General features: G+C 41.6%; 1 long non-coding RNA gene across 1 annotated transcript; it reads left to right on the forward strand.

Annotated features, from left to right (window-relative positions):
- The first annotated feature begins 5,114 nt into the window (after positions 1-5,114).
- Positions 5,115-12,298, forward strand: LOC123602348. Its single transcript, XR_006714451.1, has 3 exons — positions 5,115-5,307; positions 8,393-8,557; positions 11,656-12,298. It is a non-coding gene; the product is annotated as an uncharacterized LOC123602348 (long non-coding RNA).
- Positions 12,299-21,488: the final 9,190 nt, after the last annotated feature.

Below are 21,488 nucleotides of genomic sequence, written 5' to 3' on the forward strand. Positions count from 1 at the left end.
TCATACAGTATTTGTCTTGTTCAGTCTGACTTATTTCACTTAGCATAATGCCCTCAAGGTCCATCCATGTTGTCACAAATGGAGAGATTTTATTATTTTGTATATATGCCACAATGTCTTTATCCATTCACTCATTGAGGGACACCTAGGTCGTTTCCATGTCTTGGTTATTGTAAATAATGCTGCAGTGAACATGGGGGTGCATGCATACTTTCAAATTATCATTTTTGTTTTCTTTGGATAAAATCACAGAAGTAGAACTGCTTGATCATACAGTAGTTCTAGTTTTAAGTTTTTGAAGAAACTCCATAATGCTTTCCATAGTGGCCGCACCGATATACATTACCACTAATGGTCCATAAGTGTTCCCTTTTATCCACATCTTTAACACTACTTGGTTTTCTTATCTTTTTGATAACAGTCATTCTAACAGGTGAGGTGATATCTCCGTGGTCTTGATTAGTACTTTCCTGATGATGAATGATGTTGAACATCTTTTCTTATACTTGCTGGTCATCACTATGTCCTTATTGGAAATATGGCTATTCAGACCTTCTGCCCATTTTTTAACCAGTTTTTTTGTTTGTTTGTTTTCACCTCTTTGCTATTGAGTCACATGCATTCTTTACATATTTTGGATTTTAGCCATTTATCAGCTATATAATTTGCAATTATTTTCTCCCATTCAGTAGGTGGCCTTTTCATTTTTTTGGTAGTTTCCTTTGCTGAGCAGAAGCTGAAAGGTTGATGTAGTCCCACTTGTTTATTTTTGCTTTTGTTGCTTTGAATTGAAAAAGTATCACCAAGATGTATGTTACAGGCCTTACCGCCTATGTTTTCTTCTAGGAGTTTTATGGTTTCAGGTCTTACATTTGAATCAATTCATTTTAAGTTGACTTTTGCATATGGTATAAGACAGTGGTCCAGTTTCATTCTTCTGCACGTGGCTGTCCAGTTTTCCCAACCCCACTGTATATTCTTGGCTTCTTTGTCGTAAATATTGACCGTATATGTGTGGGTTTATTTCTGGGCTCTCTACTCTGTTCTGTTGGTCTATTTATCTGTTTAATGCCAATACCATACTGCTTTAAGTATTGTAGTTTTGTAGCATTGTTTGAAATGAGTGTGATGCAACCAGCTTTGTTTCTCTTCCATAAGTTTGCTTTGGCTTTTTGGTTAATTTTCACTTTAATTGGGATTTTATAGACGAAAATTCTTACCTGTTAGATCAGTGGTTGGTGATTTTTTTTCTATAAAGGATAAATAGTAAATCTTTTACCTTCGCAGCATGTAAGGTCTCTGTCACAAGTACTCAAATCTACCATTAGAGTGTAAAAGTTTCCATAGACAATATGTAAGTGAATGAGGATAGCTGTGTTTCAGTAAAAAATTATTTTCAAAAACAAGGGCCGGGCCAAATTTGGCTCCCAAGAAGTAGTTCCCAATGCCTAGATAAATAGGAATTTTGGTGCAGTGCAGGATATGCTAGGGCACACTGGTATTTTGGCCACACCTCGTGCACAATGAGAATGATTTTTTTTCAAAAAATTTTTTAACATTTTTATTTATTTTTGAGACAGAGAGAGACAGAGCATGAGCAGGGGAGGGGCAGAGAGAGAGGGAGACACAGAATCGGAAGCAGGCTGCAGGCTCTGAGCTGTCAGCGTAGAACCCGATGTGGAGCTTGAACTCATGGAGTATGAGATCATGACCTGACCTGAAGGCAGACACTCAACCAACTGAGCCACCCAGGTGCCCCGAGAATGACTTTTATCTACATGTGTTGCCACCTTGATTTACTGCTGACCCAGGGACACAGAGCTATAACCTGCATCACAGCCATTGCCCTGAGCCAAAGACCTTAACTCTCAAATTTTATTATTTATTTATTTATTTAATGTTTATTTCTTTTTGAGAGAGAGACAAAGGCAGAGCACAAGCAGGGAAGGGGCAGAGAGAGAGAGAGGGAGACACAGAATCTGAAGCAGGTCCCAGGTTCTGAGCTGTCAGCACAGAGCCTGACACAAGACTTGAACTCACGAACTGTGAGATCATGACCTGGGAAGAAGTCGGACCCTTAACCAACTGAGCCACCCAAGTGTGCCAACTCTCACATTGTAAACTCAATTTCTAGCTTGGAAACATTCCCAAGCAAAACCTGTTAAGTCTTTTTCTCTACATATCAAGAAATGATTGTGAAAAACTGAACCTCCCAAGAGGTTGAGATCATGTGACTTACTTTTCTATTTTCATCCGACACCATCCCTTCCAGCACATTCTAGGCTCTATGCCTTGTTTCTTCATTAGGTCTTCAACAGTCTGTGTCTTCTGATACTTCCCCCAGCCCATCACTATTCCCATTGCTTCAAATTTGAAGACTCTTTCTCTCCTCTCTGCTTGGTCAATCCCCATCCATCTTTTAAGGCCATGGGGCAAAGGGTACCTCTGTTCTGAAGCTTCTCTGACTGACCCTCCTCCCACCTGCAACAACATATTATTCTTGTCTTATCTTTACTCCTAAAGAATGTCTTACACCATCATGGAGTTATCTGTGCGTGTGTCTGTCCTCTGGTGAAGAACAAATACCCTGGCGAGCAGAAATGTGGGTGTTCATTTTCCTGTGTTGTGCATCCGGGATGGTGTGGGGGGGTCACAGCAAACACAAAGGGCGTGCTGCTGAACAGGTGAACGAATGATCTGTTCTAGTGGCATGGGTGCAAAAATGTCATTAACCTTACGAATTCTAGACGAATTGCTATGCTTTATTAAGATATGTTAAAATGACTCAAGGATTAATAAAAGAGATGATGAACTGGCCACTTCCCCTTTCTGTTCACAAACGAACATGATAAGTGGTAAATTTAGAAATTTTTTTCATATTCTAATTCTAATTCTTTTGCCTGGCCATTTAAAAACCACCAATGGTTGCTCATTCTCCCTCAAAATGAGAGACAAAGTGTTTCGCACATTGGCTGCACATTATTGTTACCTGGGAAACTCTAAAAAGAGTTTGGGTTCGCGCTTGGCGGGGGGGGGGGGCGCCTGGGTGGCTCATTTGGTTAAGCATCCCACTCTTGATTTCAGCTCAGGTCATGATCTCACAGTTTGTAGGATCGAGCCCTGTGTCAGGCTCTGCATTGACAGTGTGGAGCCCGATTGGGATTCTCTCTCTCTCTCTCTCTCTCTCTCTCTCTCTGCCCCTCCCCCACTTATGATGTCTCTCTGAAAATAAATAAACTTAAAAGAAAAAAAAAAGATGCTCATGACTGGAGTCCAACCCAGACCAATGAAATCAAGATCTCTGTGATGGAGAGACAAGAATCGGAATGCTTTGACTCTCATTGGTGATCACAATATACGCAGTCCACACTATGACCCACAGTGAGAGTTCTCTCCCTTAGTTATTTTGCACGGTAAAAGGTTTACATGTTAACTCAAATGCAATGGGAAGTAACATGACCTACCTTACATATTATAAGGATCAGTGCAAATGGTAGACAGGGAAGAGTGGAAGGTAAGTGGACCAGTTAGGAGGCCACCGCTATAGGAAGTTATGTTAACACTCCTTGATTCTAGACGGGAAAAAAAATGTTTCCTGCCTAATTTTTAGTTACTCACGTATTTCGTCTGATGACAATAACACATTTTGAGAGCATTCTAGTAAATTGCTGTTATATTGTGCACATATGTCACATTTGCCATGCCATATATCCCCTTTTAATTATTGAAGGAGTTCATGCACACTAAGCCTCAGAAGCGTTATATAATTATGTCTGACGTGCACACACCTCACACGTGTAATCTGAGATAGCCACTGCCTTATAAACTTTTATGGTGCATTTTAAGGCATGTAAAATTTAATATGATTTTGAATAATCACTTTCACTTAAATTTCAGCAGTTAACACGCACACAAATTAAAGTTTATTAAGAAGGTAAATGCCTAATGAGCAGAAGGGCAAAAAACAATGCTGCTGAATTAAGAAAGAAGAATTTTTATTACACATTTCATTATGTTCGGTGCATTGTGTGATTTCTGCACAGCGATGCCTATGACTGGTTCTCCCAATTCTTAAAAGCCTGCCAAGATGTGTCATGGAGCTGCGTCTTGTGTTTCTCTCCCGATCTAAATGATCCTAATTGGAACATTCCTCTAATTGGAACGTCAACATGGGCCATATGGATGTCCCACCCATTGTTCACCAACCAGATGTCTCCTGAGCACCTACCATCATTAACAAAATTAGCCCAGTCTCTTCCATAATAGACAATAGAATCTGAAAGATCCACTGTCTGGTAAATTCATGCATTCGTTAAATATTCATTGAACTTCTGCAATATTCAAGGTATGTCTCTAAGAGTTTGGAAACTTAAAATGGAATCTAGCATGAACACACACACAGAAAACCAGTTCTGAAGTCACATGTCATAGGGAGTTAGAGCAAGTATCTGAATCAGCAGCCCCTAGTCAAAATTGTTATTTATCAGAAGGCATGAACATATCAAGTGCTTTGAGAGTATAGAGGAGAGGGCAATTATATCAGCTGGAGGTGTGTGTGGGGTAGGGGCGGGGTTGGGAAGCACTTTGAGAAGGTGAAGTGATCAGTTGTGGACCCGGAAGGATGAGCAGGATTGTGTATCCAGAAATAAGAGGGGTACCTTCCTTCTAACGCTGCCATGAGCAAAGGCAGCACGCAGCAAAGCCCAGAATTAAAGTAGAATTGTGTATGACTCTCACAAACATTGTGTGACTCAAAAAGCAGTCCTATTTCCTCAAAGGCTCAGTGCTTTCACTTGAGAAATACATCTACTAGGAGTGACAGTTTTCTTGGAAGGTTTGACACTGTAGGAAAAGGGACTCTGATATCAAAACAGCCATTCCCCCACACAAGATATGTTTAAAATCAACAAAAGCCAGCTCGTTTGCCCCTAAATTATTACTTGACAAGTACAGACTTGCTTCATGTTAGTTGTTAACCAGACCTCATAATTTTGACACAGGGAGGGTTATTTTCTTGTGTGTGTGTGTGTGTGTGTGTGTGTGTGTGTGTGCAGTTCTTGTCCTTTTTTATTTCTGAGTACTCTTCAATACTGCATTTATCCCAAGGTAGTCTTCTGTTTGTCCCTGTGCTGTGTGGCCAGCCCGGGCAGCGTCAGTGAAGCAGAGGAGTGCGGAGTTGATGGGAGGACCACGTGGAACCTCACGGAAACAGACAATCATAAGGCCACCCTTCCGCAGTGTGTTTTGTGGGAGGCGCTCTCCAGAGAACCTGTCACCCACGCACACAGTTACTGCCGCCCTAGCCAGGTGAGGTAAATACTGTCCTCTGTCTCTTCTGCAAAGAAGAATATCGAAACTCAGGCCACTCTAATGTCTTTCTGAAGGTCACATCGTTAGGGTATGACTAAGCTGCTGCTCAAAGCCAGGTCCACCAAAAGCAAATACTCATCTCCACAACACCCTGCTGTTTCTCCTCAGAGTTCAGACCCTATGCGAGGCTCCACTCATTTGCCTCAATCCGTCTTCAGGCTTCAGCAGGAACAGTGCCCAGCTTCCCTAATGGGCACAAGACTTTTTAAACAGCCATTGTCGTTCTGTCTGAATTTCTCTCGCAAGAACCGGGCCTACGCAGGCAGTCTTTAGGGCCAAGGAGGCATTGGGAAGAAGCCAAAACTCATCCAACAAAGGAGGCCATGAGTAAGTCAACATACTGATGGCCTGGGTGTGTGTGCCGTGCAGGATTCCAGCAGAATTCCACAGGAGCAACCGAATGGAACTCCGGAACAGAGCAGTCCCTGCAAGGCGAGATCTGAGGTCTGAGGGGAGTGTGCAGGGCGCATCCCTGGAAGCGTGGCAGCAGTGGAATGCTGGACAAACGGTGGTTGCCAGAAGTCGTCGATCCTTGTGGAAAGAGCTTTTACACTTCTGGCACTCTCTTTCTCTGGGCCCGAAACAGCAGTCTTCCAAGAGGCAAAACTGGTTCGTAAGAGAACATTAATAAGGAGACATGAGAGGACAAGACACGAAGTCATCATGGCCACAGTGAAAGGAGAGCTGGGGTTGGAGTTGGAACAAGGTCTGGAAGGGCAGGATCACAGGGGGCTGTGCCGAGGCTGTGGCCAGCGGCCTCTCCATCCAAATGCCCCGCCTTACTGAGTCACGGCGTCTTGGCCCGGTGCGCACAGGACGGGCCTCTGGTGAGCATTTCTGCTGTGCCGTTTCCTCAGCTTCCGCTTGCCTGGTTATCATGCAGTGTGATCACTCTTTACGTCAAGAACCAATGTAAACCAGTCCAGTCAGGGCCTCACCACTCACGATCAATTTCCAAAGAAGCTTAAAAGGCTTTAGAGACAACACAATTCAGGGAAGAACATTTGCTGTTAAAAAAAAAAAAAAAGAGTGAAATTTGTCATTAGGAAAATATTTTAGACTCTGAGGTCAGTTTGGCAGAAGAATAATCACCAAGACATCAGCATTTCCACGTCGAAGAGACTCCAGTTCATGAAGGAAGGACTGGCCCAATTCTGCACTGCCGTTTTAGTTAATGGAGCTCACAACTGTCTATGACTGTAGGGAGGTCAATTCTAAACTCGTGTGACACTAAAAAAAATTAATGAATAACGATAAAAATGTTTTTCAGGGGTGCCTGGGTGGCTCAGTCGGTTGGGTGTCTGACTTCAGCTCCGGTCATGATCTCACAGTCTGTGAGTTCAAGCCCTGCGTCGGGCTCTGTGCTGATGCCTCAGAGCCAGGAGCCTGCTTCGGATTCTGTGTCTCCCTCTCTCTCTGCCCCTCCCCTGCTCATGCTCTGTCTCTCTTTCTCTCTCTCTGTCAAAAATAAATAAATATTTAAAAAAAATTTTTTAATGTTTTTCAAATTCCTAGAAAATAATATTCTACACCCCAAAATTGTTTTTAGTAAAATATTAGTGAACATACAACACTAACATATTCGTATGCAATAACCAAATGAAGGAAATATTTTACGTGTGTATGCAATACCAGCATTTTCGTATGCAATACCTAAATAAAGGAAGTGTTTTATGTGTTTGAGATTGTAAGTGGGCTACCACAAAAGGCTATTCCTGTCTTTTATTTTTAGAATGAGAGCAATTTTTTTTAATAAAGTTTATTTGTGCATTGAGAGAGAGCATGAGCAGGGGAGGGGCAGAGAGAGAGACAGAGATAGAATCTGAAGCAGGCTCCAGTCTCTGAGCCGTCAGCACAGAGCCCTATGTGGGGCTCGAACCCACAAGCCATGAGATCATGACCCGAGCTGAAGTCAGACGCTCAACCGACTGAGCCACCCAGGTGCCCCAGGACAAGAGCAATTTTTTTAAATTTTTTTTTAATGTTTATTTATTTTTGAGACAGAGAGAGACAGAGCATGAACGGGGGAGGGTCAGAGAGAGGGAGACACAGAATCTGAAACAGGCTCCAGGCTCTGAGCTGTCAGCACAGAGCCTGACGCGGGACTCAAACTCACGGACCGCGAGATCATGACCTGAGCCGAAGTCAGCCGCTTAACTGACTGAGCCACCCAGGCGCCCCAAGAGCAATTTTTTTAGATAGAGTCTATTTATGGATTGAGAAAAAGCATGAGCAGGGGAGGGGCAGAGAGAGAGAGAGAGAGAGAGAGAGACAATCCCAAGCAGGCTCCGTGCTGTCAGCGTGGAGCCTACCACAAGGCTTGATCCCATGACCGTGAGATCAAGACCTGACTGGAAATGAAGAGCCAGTTGGTTAATGGAATGAGCCACCCAGGTGCCCAAGGCTCTCCTTTCTAAGAAGATACAAGGAGAATGATTTAAATTTGAAGTTCATGTAACTGGACAAACTTGGAGGCAATGACTTGCTCTACGCTTAACACATGCTGATTATGTTTCTATGACTGCAATTTTTGCCATACTACATTTCATGTAAAATAATTATGCCTTGATAGCATCTTAATAACTTTTAGTATGACTCCATGAGTTATTGGATCTCTTTGTAGGAAAAACTCCGTCATTATTTTTTCTTTGTAAGAACACATAAGTTATCTTAAATGCATTCACTTCATTCTAGAAGTTTAATAGTTTCAAAGTGTAGTGATCTTAGAGACGGAGCGATACAATAGGAAACAAGGCACCGACTTTGGTCTCAGGGTTTACGACATAGAGGCAAGGAAAGAAAACAAAAAAGTCACTGTATGTGCTGCACATCTAGCATAACGGACTCCTCTAAATCTGAGTGGAAGGAGTGGGCCTGGCTATCAGGGATCCTTTAGGATCAATGTGCTAAGAAGTAGAATGGTTTGGGTAGGAAAAATGTGCTACCATTTTGGGCACCTGGGTGCTACATGGGACAAACCTACTTATTCATCAGTTAATAATGGCTTTATATTTCTGACCAGCATCTCCCAGTTTGATGATGGAGGCACACTACCTCCTGCCTTTGCCAGCCCTTAGGAGAGGCTTACGTCCTGCTCTGGGGAGCTCTGGACTGGAGCGGTGGTGAGCTGCAGGTGCACGGAAAGGTGCTACCCACATCTGCTCCTTCTTCTCTGCTCCTCTTCTAGGTTGGTATTTAGTTGGAATTTTTATAAGAAATGATATGGGGTGTGGCAGGGGCATGGTAGCTCTCAGGGGCTGTCACATAAACACTGGTGAGCCACTGTTTTTACACCAAATTGGTCTATATATTCTTTGCGTACATTGCCCATGAAACAGTATTTATGCATTTGAAATTACAACAGATGAGAATTCTCTACATTTGATTATTATCAGATGTAGTAATCAATCCATATGGCAGGGAAATACACTCTACTCTCTGCTTAAGAATTATTTATAGAAAATTATATTATAGAGAGAGGAAAGCCAAAATAGAAAATACGTAGATAAAAATAAATAGCATGGAAGCAATATTAGTGTTTGTTCCAGTCAAAGTGCTTATAATAATAATAATGAGAAATACCAGTTACAAATAATGCGTGCAAAGCTATTTTGTATTTGTGTCTAATTGTTGTCAGGGCTGTGTAACTCATTAATAATGGGAAACTGATATCAAACATTCAGATGGTTCTGCCACTGTTTGTATTTGATCCATAAGGTCGAACAATCTCTGTCTTATGATTAAACAAGAGAATATTTATTTCTAAATGATGTTCCTTTAAAAATGGTCAAAAGGCATATATGCAAAATGGGCCCATCTGAAGTATGAGACTGTCAAAACAAATTCTTCCAGGAGGGATAAGAATACATACATGATTTAGCTTGATAAAAATCTAAAAGTTGTTCAAAGTTATTATCCTTCAAGTGAAAGAATTTATGAAAAATGCAAAACCAGAGGATGGTAATTGGAATAAATTAATTCGATTTGATTCAAATTATATATTAAATATGCATTACGTGCTCAGTGCTGAGCTCATCATGTCAACATTTCTCTCTGTCCTTTATGTAGATGGTTTCGTTTAAAAAGGTCCTACTTCTTTACAGATTTACAAAAGCAGGAGGCATTGAAAGGCTGAATTTACTATTTAAAGTCATGAAGACACTCGGTTTAATTGTGGGCAAATATACTGAATAAGAGGACAATATAATAATAGTAATAATCAGAATCATCACCACGACCACCATCATCATCATCACCATCATCACCATCATCATCACCATCATCATCACCATCACCATCACCATCATCGTCACCATCACCATCACCATCATCACCATCATCACCGCCACCACCATCATCATCCCCACCATCACCGTCACCATCATCAGCATCAGCATCATCATATAACAAATTGGAACTTTTCCTAGTAATGCAGTTTCCCATTACTGATGTGGACACAGGTAAACCCAAACCAATGTGTCTGCATTCAGGAAACACAAAAACATCAGGACTCAAGGGTCTACCACTGAGGCAAAAATGCCCTGGCAGAGATCATTTTTTCCTCTTTACTACATTATGCACCGCATACTTCATTACCACATTCTGTTTCCTTTTTTTGTTACCAAAGGAGAGTTGACACACAATGTTACATTGCTGATAGATGTACAGCTAGTGATTCCTCCAGTTCCATTTAAATGTTGTGCTGTGCTCACCACAAGTGTAGCCAACATCTGTCACCGTGCAACACTATTTGTGACACTGTGACCGTTTTGCCTATGCTGTGCCTTTTATTCTCATGATTGATTCATTCCGTCCCTGGGAGTTTATACCTCCACCTTTTCATTAGTACATTATTAATGCCATCTCTTTAACTGGAACATCATACTTTTTGGTTTAGGATGTGTTTTGTTGCATTAGTGGCTATTGAAAATCCCAGGTGCACCTATTCCGTGGGCTGCTAGACAGTTCAAGAAGGTTAAAAGCCAGGTAGAGATGGGGGTAGGCAACAAAGAGCAAGAACAGGGCAAAGAAAATGGTTCAAGGCGATTGGTATGGGGTCCGAGTTTAATTTTATTGCCACCTTTCTTTTAGTGCTCAGGAAGCTGGGCCTTATTTGAAGGCGGTTGTAGATTTGGCCATTGGATGAGTAATTGCTACTTTTCCCTACGAAAATCCGTTTCTGAAATTAATGGTATCACTTGCCACGAGAGGTAGATAGTTCTTAAAACCTTTGCAGAAATAAAACTTAGGTAATTTGACATTAACTATAGTGAGTTTCCTGCCTGAGCCTCTAGTTTAACATGGAAGCCTTAAGAATGGGCCAATGTTTTCCAAGAAAATATGCATTGTTATACTTCATCAGTTAGTTTGACAAATCACTTAGCACCTCCTCTGGGCCAGGCACCAAACCAGGCCCTGAAATTGGGCGGTGGGCGGAGCAGATATGCTGCTCTCTTGGAATTAAAGTCAGCCCTTAGAGCCCGATTAAATGTTCTTGTGCCATGTTATTCAGAGGCCCATAGTTTGCATCTATTTCCTCCCATTCATGTTACAATTCCTTTCTACAGAATTCTGGACTTTACACAGTCTATTTTACCATTGGTTTTCTGTCAACCAAGTTGCTTCAAAAAAGTTTATTTGGGAAAATACGCAGGCTACTCACGAAATGAAACTAATAGGGCATCGTTGAATTTTCCAAACCTCAGTGGAAAATTAAACTGAGTGTACCCTGAATTGTACTTCTGAGTTTATTTCCTAGACTGATCTATAAGCTCTGCTGAAAGGCAGACTAACTTACTTATGGATCAATAATAGAGTTCAGGAAAGATGGATGTTAATGAAATGACTGAATATGAAACACTCTAGAAACTTCAGTAATGCTTGCTGTAAAGTTGAATAAAAATATCATATTTGGTGGCAAAATATATAAGCAAAAGGAATTGACACAGAATACATTTTTAGGTATTCATTATAAGCTGCAGATTTTGACCTAGCATTTGAAGTCAGTCACTTCTTAGAAATAATCTTCCAACAGATTTTATGACTGTTACAAAATAGAATATATACATAAAACCACCAAGAGCACCCACATCTTTGCCTTTTGCGGGATATTAGTATGGTATCTTGACATAGATAAGTCTTGAAAAGGCCTAATGCATCCAAAAGCCCTCCCGGTTAGTGGGGATATTCACAGCGAGACCGATGAAGAAATTGTCATATCCAGATGAAGCATAGTTGGGTGGTGTTCACCCGTGAACCCTAGATCATTTCTCTGCTCTTTTGCAGGCTATTCCTGTGAGCAACAGGGCTCAAGCCCGTAGGAGACACCACAGAAAATGCGTTAAAGTTATCGAACCAAAGGGTGAAACAGTTGAGATTTTTTTTCCAGCTTTCCATCTGTCATTGATTTGATGGCTGCTTGCGAGGACATTAATTTTCTGGCACTTCTGGCTTGCTCTGCGTGTCGGCCACGTGTGCTCCCTCAGCCAGAAAAATAAAAATAGCCCTTATGTGATTGCAGTAAGAAAACTTGATCTCTTAGAGGTGAATTCTGAGGGGATACGAACACTGATACCACAACATCTACTACGGAGGCACATACCTGGAATACGTCTGTCATAAGGTGGATTCAAGCTGGCGGGCCTGGGTTTGAATGCTGATTTGCTACGTAATCTTGATTAAAGCTCATAAATTTTTATAGCTTCAGTGTCTTCATCTATAAACAAAAACAATGCCTCCATTAAAGGACACTTGTCCAGATTAGATGGGGCTATGAATGAATGTATAGATTAACACAGAACTAAGCACTTATGACAGCCTAATGACTAGAAACTTGTTGTTCAGTGAAGTATTTACTAAGTATGTACTATGTGCCAAGCCCATGGTAGATGTTAGAGACGGAGATGAATAAAACAAATGCAAAACCTCATGTAGCTGTGTTCCACTGGGAGAGATACATAATATTATATGGATAAAGAAGGTGGAGTTTAGAGACGCATTGACTTGCCCAAGGTCGCGCGGCAACGAACCCCGAAAACGGGGATGCAGAATCAGCTCTAACTCTGATGCATGTGCATTTTTGTAATGCGTAGTACCGCCTGCCCAACACACCTGTTAAGAGTAAGATGGTTATAAGGCATGTGTCAAAGTGGGGTCCGTGCAGAAAATGAGGTCTCTGGAACAAGTCATTAGAGGGTTTGCTTGCCTGGTGACTGGAGGGAGGGGGAGGTGGGGACTTCATACACATCCTTGCAGCTAATGACTGCTGCGTGGTTGGCTTAGAATTTGGAGGAGTAAGACTATTTGGCAGAAGATACACAAAGTTAAAGGAGAGATGCCATTTTCTGTTAAGCAGAAGAGACGCCAGCTGGGTATTTTCTCCATATGCTATTCCTTGAAAACAGAGTACATACAAGTAGCTGGAAACAGCGGTCACCCTTTCCAGGGCACCCTGCTGGATGGGCTGAGCTGGCACAGAAATGGGACATTTTCAAAGAAACGTAGTTTTATTATCTTCAAATATATCTGTTACTGCTAGGAACAGGTGAATAGGTGAGGGAAAGAATGTGATATAGGGAAAGATAAAATTCAGCCGAAAACCATGCTTTTATTTTCTATCGCTTTGCGATCTTGGGCGTGTTTCTTTCACCACTTTGATCCTTAGTGTTCTGTAGCATTGAGATTATATTTGAAATCACATGTATTTCATAAAGCTGTTATAGAGGCTAACCTTGATAATATGTATGTTACCTAGATCTCCACCAGCTTGGTTAAGAATGAAGTCAAATAAACATTAATAGAACTTTTGCTAATTCCGTATTTTCCTGCCAATTTTCTGAATTCTTTAAGTGGTGTCTTTCTATCAGTTTTTGCATCATTCGAAGTTGCCACGTGCTCCAGGCTTCGGTCCCCTAAAACTGCACAGATGTCTCTGGCCTCAACCACTCGGAGAACTCTCATAATATCCTTGCAGTGCTTAGAAGATGACAGTCATGTTAGGAATGAGAAGAAGACCACTCCCTTCTCCAAGCTGGCTCAGTTGAGAGAGGTCCAACGTCAGGTGTCTGGGAACCTAAATGTTGAATAATTAATATATCCTGTCCATCACCCCCGCTCCCACCCATGTCTCCAAAATCATACTGGTGAATTTCTTTTACATCACATGGTCAAAAGAGGGCAGAGCCAGGAGGATTCAGAGTCCGAGCCAGCACCCTCAAACACTCAACTGCATTTGCCTGACCGTGGAAACGGCCTTTCAGGTGAGATACAGCAGGTAACACTCCAGAGAATCCAAAGAAGACCCTGTGCCTTCCCCCCCGCTGGCCTGTGATTGCAGAAGCTCCTGGTTCATGTTTGGCATCCAGCTCAGTGAGGTGGACGCTCACCTCGGTGGGTCTGTCATCCCCCATAAGCTTTCTGTTCGCCAGGCTGGGGCTCCAGCTCCCACACCAAATCTTTTTTTCTGCCATGTTCCTATTCTTTCCGGCAAACATATCTTCCTGCCACTATTCAAGTTAGAGTGACAATTCTCTATGAATTTTCATTGTCTTTCCCTCCTTCCCCCTCCCCCTAAAGCTGTAATTTTTGCCTTTCTGATTTCACAGTTCCCTAACTTGGGGATCCTACTTCCCGAGGTTATATATTAAATCCGCCAAAGAACATGACCTAGGACCCTGTCTACTGGGGAATCTTGATTGGAGGGAGTTAATCTTAGATATTCAGGTCAATTCCTAGACACGCCCCAGGCAACAGTCACAAGAATCCGGATCATTGTCTAGGCTCTGCTTCTCGAGCTCAACTTTGAAATTGTGGTCTTTGTTCTTACCTGGTTTCCTCTCTTGCACCTTTTTATTGCCCTCCCCAAATGCCTTCATATTAACTCCTGTTTGGACTGAATGCTTGCATTTTTGATTAACATCTTCCCAAATACACTGTCTGTTCAGCCTCCTAGATCTTAACCACTGTCCCAACCCAGACAACCAGGAAAATGATTACTACTCTTTTGGTTGTTGTATGTCACTGCTTACTGTCAACTGTTGTAACTGTTCAGCCCACAAAGCTTTTTTATGCTTACATCAATACCTCTCACTCAATAACCCCTCTGGCTCTTGGCTCATTTTCGCCTTATTTCCTTGCCTCTTATTTCTCCATATAAGCCACTAGATTTGGTGACCAGGTGTTACATTCCCTGCCCTCCTTGTATCTTTAAATTTTTTTTAATGTTTATTTATTTTGGAGAGAGACAGAGCGTGAGCAGGGGAGAGACAGGGAGAGAGGGAGACACAGAATCCGAAGCAGGCTCCAGGCTCTGAGCTGTCAGCACAGAGCCCCACATGGGGCTAGAACTCATGAACCGTGAGATGGTGACCCGAGCCGAAGTTGGAGGCTTACCTGACATAGCCACCCAGGTGCCCCTTTTTTGACTTTTGATTAACCTCTCAGATCAATTGGATTTTAGGATCTCCTCACACACGGACTCATCGAGTAAGAGGTACTCTAACACCTCTCTCCCCACTTCAAGGTGGGTATATACTTAGCTTCATCGAATCAACCCATCACAGTATGCATTCGGAGACTGATTTCGATTTTCTGAATCTTTGCTCCAAATCAAGGCTCACACTTGTTTTCTATTTCTCTCTAGAACTTGAGGAAACAGTATCAATCCTAGCCCTGATCTTGCCCCCAGCTTCCATTCCCCTAGCTAATATCCAGCTGACCCTAGTAGAGCCCCTCCCAGGAAGACTAGGCAATTGCTCAATAGATTGCAAAAGACTGTCTTCAAGGAGGAAGGAGAGCCAGGAGAAGACCAGGATTTGTGGGACACGGTCCGGATCTTGTAGGAACTTCCAATCTAATGAGGACATAAGATGACAAAAGCCCCTGTAATGCTGGGTGGGGTGAAGAGAGAAGTGCTCCTTTGTCTCCCGGTGATTATAATGAAGGAAGACATTTCAAATGATTCTCGGAGAGTAGGTAGGTAAGAACAATAGTTGATACAGATGGTATGTAATATAGTCAAGTTCGAATTTAGGTGATCTGACATCTGTGCTTAGCTCTCACTGTTTTCTAATGCCTCTGCATAATATTTAATAGGCGGTGGGGGCGGGGGGAGAAGGAGAGATTTCTTCCAGGAACAAACCAACAAAGACACACAGAGCTCAGAGCCTGCTCAATTTGGTGGAAACAGATGATACATCATCTGAAATAGCAAGAGATGAGACTAGAAATATATTTGGGACTGGTTATTGAGGTCTTTGAATGCTTTGCTAAGAGTTTTGAGAATAATTTGATCCTTAATTGATGCAGCAAAGTTATGCTGAACATCTACCAAGTATGAGGCTTTAGGAGTGTGTTAGCGAATAAAACCGTGTTGAGCCAATGAGCAGGAGAGACTCTGTTAAAGTAATTTCATTTCAGTGGTCAAGAACAAAAACAAATTTGAGTCAGTTGCAGAGATGATGTGGAGTCAACGACATATTCTCTGAAAGAATGGATAGTGATGGAAACCATAGAGATGGAACAGTATCTGTGGAGGCTAGAGCGAAGGATTGAGGGTGGGGTGGAGATTTTGAGTGTATCTGTCCACTTAGAAGTAAGAGAAACCGGGGAGGGATAAATTGAATAAGAGTAGGGATAATTCAAGGGACAGTTGTATAGAACCTAGTGGGAAATAGGTGCAAGATTGAACAGGTAGAGGTCTTGACCTTACAACAGAGTAAGGCAGTTCCTTTACCAACATGGGAATGAAGGTGGTAACGATAGATAAAACTATAGCCACACTTTGAGCTACGAGAGGGAAATTGAGGACCTTTACACGTGCTCATTACTGTTTTTTAAACGAAGCAGGCTTTGTCATTTCCTGGAACTATCAAGGGATAGAGTTAAGGCCTCAGGAGACTTTATGGTGATTGTTCTGGAGGCTAAAAGAGGGGCTTGGCTCGAGGTGGGTGAGTGAACCACAAGTACACGTGACGAGCTCACGAAGAGTTTCACGAATGTTGCCTTGACCACAAAGACAATCGAACGAAAATAACCCTCAATAACCTCTGAGCGCCCGGCGGTAAGGCGAGTTCAATATTTTTATCTTTCAAAAGCGCTGCTGGCAAGAAGTAGCCTAAAAGCAAAAAAGAATGCAAGGCGTCATTATCCTGGAAAGTCAATGGCGTGTAATGAGAGGTGGTTTTGATTTTCCTGCTTTTGAATGCAGGGTGTAGGTTTTACAGGTTTGGGGCATAGAGTTTTGCATCAATATGATATGGTTCTGAAATCCAGGAGGCTTTTCTGCAAATGATCCCAGGGTTTTCGCTCCTCAGCACTATCAACCATCGGAAAACTACCAGAGATCGACATTTCAGAGCAATTTCCCTTGCATTAAATACGGCGTCTTCTTCCCTTCCCATTTTTCCTTCATGTCTCCTTCCTTCTGTCTTTTTGCTGCTGTTAATGTAAAGATTCTTCACATATTTTAGTGAGATTTTGATCACTATTGTGGAGATTACAATCTCTTCATTGGCTGATGCCTATAGGATTATCCTAAGACATTTCTATAGCTTCACTTTGTGATAATGTTTAGTATTATCAGGCAGTGATATTCAGAAACCATCAAATATCATAAAGCAAAAAGTGAATGAAGAGCAATGCACACCTTAAAGGATAGGGGCCTCCGTAACCACATCAAGACCAATTCCATTATGACTCCCTTCTTAGTACATGGCTTTGTTTTCCTTCAAGGATGGTTGAAAATCAATGCTCAGCCTGTGATTGGCCCACTTTAGAATTTCTCAAGGATTAACATCATGTAGCTTTTTTCTACCTTGGGCATGGATTAGTAAATCTTCTGGTTGACATGGAGAGAAAGAATGCAGAAAGAAAATTTATTAGAAAGTGAAGTGGACCTTGACTAATTAAAAAGCAATAAAGAAAGAGTTTGGAGGACAGTAGCTGGGGCTGTGGTGTCAAAGACTGTAGGGAATCGATATCTTACAAGGTGTAGGGTTATAGTGTTCATGTTAAGCGGAACCATAATTGCCTCCCAGGAGTCCCTGAGGTATAGACAGCTGGATTTTCCCCACGTTTAGCCCTGAGTTGCTGAGGTGATTTTTTATTTCCTACCAAGTTGATTCAACATTCTAACTGCATTTAAGGTTTTCTCTAGACCCATGCTCAGCCCTATTAGATGTAATGTCCTCTTTTTATAATAATTCTCTACACCAGTGCTCAGCCTTATTAGAGTTAATGTCCTCTTTTTATAATAATTACTTTTTTATGCCTGCTTTGCAATTCTGAAGTGAAATTAATAGATAATAACCAATCTACAGGCAAAATTTTCAAAATTCAATATAATGCCGTGACTATATTTCAGGGGCATAACTTCTGTGTATTTCAAGGAAGTTGGTGTTCTGCCTTGTTATACACCGAGAGTTGTTTGTTGTTTTGGAAAATCATGTCACCGGTGGAAATACTGGTTATAGAATTTGAGGAGGCCACACAACGGTAGGCATCTGCTTTTAAAGTCACAGATTCAAGGGTTTGACTACTTCAATATTTGAGTGCAAGAGTGTTTATAGAATTAAACGCACATTGTATTATATTAAATTATTCTCTTTTATTTCTCCTTTGTATTATATGTAGAGCACATTTTTGCATTTTTGAAATTTTGCCTGTAGATGGTTACCTCTTAGCTTCATTTTAGACTAATTAATCAGGCCGGACACTAATTATCTCCAAATTCAATTGGGGATGAAAGGTCCCTCATGCAGTTATTCACAGATTTTAGGTTCCTGTCCACTGGGAGACTGATGGCCTGTTTCTTCTACATTGGCCTCTCCGTAAGGCTGCTTGCAACATGGCAACTCAATTCTGCCAGAGCAGGTGATATATCAGAGGGAGAGAGAGGGAGAGAGGAAGGGAGAGATATCAAATATCTTATTTGATCTGTTTTAAGTTAGTTACTGCCATTCCAGTATTACTTACCATCTTTCAAGGAAGATGTTTAATACTTGTTGAAAGAACGTTGAACATCCCAGGTGACTTCATCAACATTTATGGAATAATACATTGTGGTGGAAATATTTCTCTAGGAGCCCCAAACCCTGAGTTCTAATTCTAGGCCTGCAGATTACTGGTCCATTCACTGGTCGCATAACCTTGGGCCAGTCACACCATTTATGACAAAACAAGAAATAGTCTCTGACTGTGTTTCCTGATTCAGAGCTCCTAAAATGCTTGTAATTTCCTGAGTAATAGGGGTGCTAAGAACATCTTTTGTTCTAATATTTGGTCTTTGACCCTGGTTCCTGACGCAAGAGCTCCTCAGACCCTTGGAATCTCCAGAGTGATGAGTGTCTTTTTGTATGCTAATGAGATGAGTAGTGTCTGAGAGTCCCTGGATAGCTTCAGGATGGTGGCTGGTCAGCAGAAAGACCAAGCCAAGTTTACAGCTTGGAACTTTCAGACCCATCCTGCATTCTCTGTAGAGAAGAGAAGGGGCTAGAAATTGAGTACACAGTTGCTCAAGCCTGTGTGATGAAATGTTCATAAAAATCCCTAAACTATGCAGAAACCTAAGCTGCTGGGTTGGTGAATCCATCCATGTACCAGAATGATGGTGCACTCCAATCCCATGGGCACAGAAGCTAATTTGTTCAGGACCCTCCTGGACTTGACATCATATTAGTCTTCATCTATATCCTTCTAATAAACCAGTGAACATAAGTGGGTTAGACTTCTGGGTCTGAGCTCTTCAACTGTGCAGTCTTAGCTAATTCCAGATAGCGTCATAATTGATTTGTAGGACATACACTTGGTGTTGGGAGAGTTGGAAAATTGGTCTGTGTGTGAAAACACCCCTCCTTTTGGTGTCAGGAATGTCCTGTGGGTAGAAGAAAACAGGAGCTTCTGTAATCGAACTAACGTGAATTCGCTGTTTACCGAGTCACAGGTAGAAACACACCAGGAGGTGTTAGACAAAGGAAATTTTATTTGCAGCAGATAAGGAGATCATGGGGAATAGCTTCCAAAGCTGTGACTGCCCAAGTGGGGGTGAGTGGATTTCTTTTATTTGGGGTTAGGATGAGTAGTCAGCATGAGTTTTGTCATCCTACGTAGAGGCGGGCGTAAGGTGCACGGGTACTTAGGAAACATGCCCATAAGTGCATGGTATGTTAATAAAATTTCCTTGGGTGGAGACTTTAACATTATGAGGTACATGTAACTGTCAGACACTCCATGGTCCATCCCTGCCAGTGTGAGTCGGTGGTTGAGGTCAGATATTGGTCTAGGTCACCGGATCTCTTCTTGTTGTTTGCCTCCAAAAGATAATGTTAACATTCCTGGGAAGAAAGGGGGTCCCCAGGGTCCTCTGGTGACAGTTTTAACCTCCTTTACCCTATGGGGTGTGGTTTCCCTTCCTCTTAATCTTTAAGCCTGTTTTTGATCATTTATATAAAGGAAACCACAATGGCCACATAAATTCCTAAGGGGTTCCTTCCAAGATGGGTAAAAAAAAAAATTGGTTGTGAAGATACTTTGACAACTGACATGTCAGACAACCTCAAGGAGTTATTATTACAAGTACCATTGTTTCTGTGGGGAAGGGCCTTCCAAGTTCAAAATAGCACACACATAAATAAACTTGGGAAACACAATGCTCTTGTATATTGGGAATTTCCTATATTTAAAACCCAAGTTTAAGGGGGAAAAAAAAAGAGGTTAGAGTGGGAGAGAGCCAAAGCATAAGAGACTCTTAAAACTGAGAACAAACTGAGCGTTGATGGGGGCGTGGGAGGGCGGGCAGGGTGGGTGATGGGTATTAAGGAGGGTACCTGTTGGGATGAGCGCTGGGTATTGTATGGAAACCAATCTGACAATAAATTTCATATATTAAAAAAAAAACAACCCAAGTTTATACAGATAAAAGTGTCTGTGTAGTTCACACCTACGTCCTGATAAGGAGGTTGGTGTGGAAATATTTTTACTGTGGTTAAATTTTAAGATTTTTGCCCGAATTATTTTTCAAATGAGATTCTCATGCCATTGAAACAGAGAAGAGAAAAGAAAGAGGAGTGAAGCTACAATATCTATGAGATTTGACTTCACTATTACAAGGAACCCACAGAATACTGAGTATACGATAGGCAATTAATGAATATCTTTCCCATAAGGCAGAATAAACTTAAAGTCACAACCATGGGGGTGCCTGGGTGGCTCAGTCAGTTCAGTGTCCCGACTTTGGCTCAGGTAATGATCTCATGGTTCAGGGGTTCAAGCCCTGCATCGGGCTCTGTGCTAACAGCCTGGAGCTGGCTTCGGATTCTGTGTCTCCTTCTCTCTCTGCCCCTCTTGTGCTAATGCTCTGTTTCTCTCTGTCTCTCAAAAATAAGTAAATATTTAAAAAAAATTTTTAAGTCACAACTATATAGCCATAGGAAATCTCATACAAAGTATAGGAGAAGCTATTGATTTTTTAGTTTGCTGCGTAGCAACAACACAATAAAGCAATCAGACACAGTGACCTCTCAAGATAGCCTTCAGTGTAGATCAATGCAAATACTTGTACTCCTCACTGTCCTCATATTCTGAATCAAAATCATTTTTGAGTACCCATGCATATGGCACACCGTGTCTGTCATGGAGACCTTTTAGACATGATTCAGGAACGAGCTCCTCAAATCGCAACTTCGCCAATCAAATTAGCAGGAGAGGCTTTGTTGTTTCTGCAAGAGCTGTGTGAGTCATTTATGAAAACCAACTTTTAACAATCTGAACTAAAGGTTTAAATATTTTTGGTGTTGAATATAGAATCCAAGCCTGATTAACTACTCACTCCTAAAAATTCAAACTCTGAATGTAAGATACAGGCAGAGAACAACAAATTAGCAATACTGGTCAAAATACATGCTCCGAATTTTCTGGTGTTATGACCACGGCCATCATTATCATTATCATCACTACTGACCATATATAATCAGTGAAGCAGTATGTTGTTTTCTGGGTTCTGCAAATTGCCCTATTGCCTGAAAATATAAAATCCAAAATTAGTTTTCCGACAGATGATGCATGTGGGAATTTTGAAGATAAATGGATTTTCTTATAGTAGGTGCCTATTAAGTGGGGCTGGA

This window comes from Leopardus geoffroyi, chromosome D1, assembly GCF_018350155.1.
Source record: "Leopardus geoffroyi isolate Oge1 chromosome D1, O.geoffroyi_Oge1_pat1.0, whole genome shotgun sequence".
Taxonomy (NCBI): Eukaryota; Metazoa; Chordata; class Mammalia; order Carnivora; family Felidae; genus Leopardus; species Leopardus geoffroyi.